The following is a 4,790-nucleotide window of genomic DNA, read 5'->3' as shown; positions in this document are numbered from 1 at the left end:
ATCACTTTGTCAGCTGCATTCCACTGACCAAATGGGGGGGGGGGTGCAGATTTGTATGACCAATCACAACCTATGGAGAGGGGGATTTTGGAGGTTCTTTGTCTGAAATGTATAAAAGCTGTGTAACATTTTCAAGGGAGTGGCTCTCTCCTGCTGTGAATTTGGCTCACAGACCAGGATGGGGTCCACTTCTCGAGATTCTAATAATTCTGCTTTTCTATGAGTGATCTCAGAGTAGTCATTTTTGGATAGGATTTTCTATCCCTCACAATGTGAAGAATTCACAGTGGCCATTCTCTTTTTTAGGAAAAGGTAGATTTATTTAGAGAAGAGTTTATGGACAAAATGAAAGAATATAATAGATATTGGTCTTGTGGGTTGAGGTCCCTTTAAGATTCCTTTCTGATTCCCCAACCCCCATGGCTGACCTTTGATTCACAAATCCTGGTCAAAAAGCACCCTTTTGAAATTCCAATGATACCCAGGCCTACCCCCCACTATCGGCTCAGGTTTCCCCAGCCCCCACAAACAGTTTCTTCTTTATCAGAAAGCCCGCCGGGAACTTGGCACCACCCACAAGCCCCCTTTCAGGTATAAAAGAGCCAAGTTGGAGCTCTCTCTTTGCAGGAGCCCTTCCCCCCAAAACATGGTATCTTTTCGGCCATGTAAGGGTTCCTGCCCACTCAGCGACCACCTTTGGCCCTGGCGTCTTTCTACCTTTGACTTTACTTGCAAATTTGTACAATAAACCTTTTATCAATCTAGGTTTTTAGGCCTGTAAATTCATTTACAGGGGACATTGTGCTGTAATGGAACTATCTTTGCGCCAACCAAAACGGGGTTCCCCCTTTCCTATCTCTCATCATTGGTAATGGTAAATGTGAAATAGAGTTGGGAGAGCATATGAAAGACAAGTTCCTTAGTGGAACTCAAAATTACCCAATAGAAGGGGGGGCATGCCCTTAGCTGGCAGGCTAACTCCAGAAAGGGACTTAACAGCCTAAAAGAGTTAGCTGTTAGAAGTGGGGTTGGGAAGGGTAGTGGTGTTAAGGGAGATACTACATAGCATGGGGGAAGGGAAAGGGAAAAGGCACCATGAGGCAGAGTAGATTGGCGATCTACTGGAGGAAGCAGACTGACCCAAAGGAAGGCAGCAGCCAAGGGATGGCCCACAAGTAAATTTTATAGGGAAAATTTAATCTCAGGGACAGGACTGAGATTTCTGACAAGGCATGGCAAAGGGAGACTGCTAAAGATACCTACAGAGGGTGGGTCTCAGGGGTTTGATATAACTTGGATTTCAGACTGGATGACCTCTCCAGAGGGTGGAACCATGAAGCTAAACTGATCTCTATCAGCGCCTTCTCTGTGCTTGCCTCAGGGATCACTTTAGTTTCTCTCAGTCCAACACATCATAAAGTACCTTATCAATTGGTCTTATCTTTGGTAATAAACTTTCCAGTGGCTTTCTCTGGCTTCCAGGACAAATACAAAATTCTCTGGCATTCAAAATCCTTTATAATCTAACCCCTACCCACCTTTCCATTCTTATACCTTACTCTTTAACATTTACCTGTACTCTTCCACTCAGTGCCTTTGGGCCCTCTTTCTTATCCCATGAACAATCCATCATTGGGTGCCAGGCACTTCTACTGGTTGTTTTCCTTGACTGGATACTTTCCCCCTTTATTTCTGTCTCCTCATTTCCCTTTTAATCCCAACTAGAATCCCATCTTCTGCAGAAAGACTTTCCCAACTTCTCTTAATTCTGATGCCTTCCCTTTATTAATTACAATTTATTTTACATAAAAGCAGTTCTATAAGCAATATGGTACTATGGCCAAAGGGCTATCAAACTGTACATATTGACCCAGCAGTGTCTCCACTGAGCCTGTATCCCAAAGATATCATAAAAAAGGGGAAAGAACTCACATGTGCAAAAATGTTTGTAGCATTTCTTTTTGTAGTGTCAAGGAACTGGAAACTGAGTGGATGCCCATCAGTTGGGGAATGGCTGAATAAGTTATGGTATAGGAATGTAGGAATTCACCCACTAAACCCTTTAGAAGTGCCAATGCTAAACACAGCCACCTTACACGCTTCAGGCTTCTCCATCATATGAGCCCACCACAGTCTTATAGAGGGAAACCACAAACAAATGATTCAAGCCTTATCACTATTGCCTTAGGTCTATATTTCACAACCCTTCAAGCCATATTATGGAATATTATTGTTCTATAAGATAAGCAGCATGATTTCAGAAAGACCTGGAAGGATTTACATGAACTGATGCTGTGTAAAGTGAATAGAATCAAGAAAACATTGTACATTGCAACAACGAAATTATGTGATGATCAATTCTGATGGACTTGGCTCTTTTCAACAGTGAAGTGATTCAAGCAAGTTCCAGTGATCTTGGGAGGGAGAGAGCCACCTGCACACAGAGAGGACTGTAAGAACTTGAGTATAGATCACAACATAGTATTTTCACTTTTTTAGTTATTTGCTTGCATTTTTTTCTTTCTCATTTTTTCCTTTTTGATCTTATTTTTCTTGTGCTGCATAATAATTGTGGAAATATATATAGAAGAAGAATTGCACATGTCTAGCATATTTCTTGCCATCTAACGGAGGGAGTGGAGAGAAGGGAAGGAGAAAAAAATATTTAAAGCACAAAGTTTTGTAAGAGTGAATATTGAAAACTACGCATGTTTTGAAATTAAAAAGCCTTAATAAAAAAAGAAAAATCTAAACCATAAAAAAGACAGTTCTATAAAATTATAAATGCCAGAGAAAGTGCCAACTGCTCAAGGTACGTGGTTTAAGAGTAGCACCAAATGATGTGATTTAGGAGAGCAATTTCTGGTTCCAAATAATGAATTTGGGGTTTGGCACCAAATGATGAGATTGTAGGCACCAAATGTTGGGGTTCAGTCATGTGAAGAATTCACAATGGCTATTCACTTTGACAAAATTAGAATTTAGAAGAGGTTACAGACAAAATGAACAAGTACAATAGACACCAGGAATGGTAAATATGAAAGTTGGGAGAACATATTAACAATTAATGATGGGGGCAGCTAGGTGGCGCAGTGGATAGAGCGACAGCCCTGAATTCAGGAGGACCTGAGTTCAAATGTGATCTCAGACACTTAACACTTCCTAGCTGTGTGACCCTGGGCAAGTCACTTAACCCCAGCCTCAAAAAAAAAAAAAATTAATGATGGAAAAAAAAAGTTCTCTAGAGGAACTCACAATTTACTTGGAGATGTAAATAGTGTACCCTTTAATCTTTGAGGGGGGCTCTGATGTAAATTGTGTCCCCTCTAATCTTTAAGGTGGGCCCTGATGTAAATTGTGGCCCCTTTTATCTGTGGGGGAAGGATTAGAAAGGCCCTGAAGTAAATCATGGGGGAAAGGTGGTCCTGCATCTTAAACCCTCCTGGCCTCTGGGAGGGAACCTTAGTAATCTCATTCAATTGGAAATCTTGCCCAAACTGCTCCCCAGATGGGGCCAGGACAAACTAGATAAAACTGAAGGCCTGTCTTCGCTAATTCCTAACTGGAGTTTGCCTGCTAAGAAAGCTGTCTTTTTTAGTGTAAAAACCCATTCTTTGCCACAAACCTTATTGGGGTTTGTGAATTCTTTTACAAAGCCTGCCAGCAGCCAAGGGGGATCCCATTGCTGTCCAAGGATCTTTCAGTCCTCAATTCTCATACCTCAACAAAAGGAAACACCCCTGAGGCTGGAGTATGCCCTTAGCTGACAGGCTACTTCTGGAGGAGTTTAACACCGTAAAAGAGTAAGAGGGAGAAAGAATAGAAGAATGAGTGGAGAGACTTACAGGGGGAGGGGGAAGACATCACCAGGCAGATGGATCCAAAGTGGTTCGGCAAAGATGACTTGAGCCATGTATAGAGTAATTAGGGAAAATTTAACCTTAGGGGTTTAAAATAACTCCGATTTCTGACTAGACATAGCAAGGTGGGGCTGCCCACAACCTCCACAGAGGCTAACCTAGTCCCTTCCCTGCCTGTCCCAGGGAACAAGCCCATCATAGAATTGTAGAATTCCCTTTATCAATGAAATTAGAGGCCTTAGTTCTTCCGGCTGAATCCATCAAGCTGTGTGCCAACTAAGTACTGCAGTAAGCTTTAGAGGTAAAAAGACACAAAGCCCTTGCTCCCCGTTGGAAGAGGGAGTGGGAATAGAAGAGTGTGCAAGGCAATTTGATCAGAAAAGATTTCCTATAAAAGACAAAGATGAAAGGGAAATGCGTTCCAGGCATGGAGCATTCTGTGTAAAAAGAACAGGAGTTCAGAAAATAATTAGGACTTGAAACTAGCTAGAACTCACAGTGCAGTATAAGAAGGGAAATGCCCAACTGAGGGGTTTGCACCTTATCCCAAAAGCCTCTGAACTTTCTGAACTCCAGAGTGACTAGGTCAGATTGGGAGCGGACTTTTTGGGGAAAGAGAGACTACTTAGGAAGTTACTGCAATGGCCAGGGAGAGGGACGGTCTAGAGTGAGGACATGTTCAGGGAGCACTTAGAAGCCAGTCCTGGAAGAAGCGAAGGTCGTTTCGGCCCTGCAGCCCTTTAGCCCTTCCCGCCACCCGACCCTCCTCCCAGTTTTGTAGTTGTCAAAAATCGCTGCAGGTTTCTTTGGCCCGCCCCGCCCCGCCCCGCCCCCTTTCCAGGAAAGGCTGGGGGAGGGGAAACCAACTTTTTGGCCCCGCCCATCTCCCAGAAAGATGGGTTAGGTAACCATTCCGGGCCTAGGCTGCGC

The sequence above is a fragment of the Sminthopsis crassicaudata genome, chromosome 4 (assembly GCF_048593235.1).
Source record: "Sminthopsis crassicaudata isolate SCR6 chromosome 4, ASM4859323v1, whole genome shotgun sequence".
Taxonomy (NCBI): domain Eukaryota; kingdom Metazoa; phylum Chordata; class Mammalia; order Dasyuromorphia; family Dasyuridae; genus Sminthopsis; species Sminthopsis crassicaudata.
The sequence above is the reverse complement of the archived record's forward strand: the minus strand, read 5'-3'. Positions refer to the sequence as shown.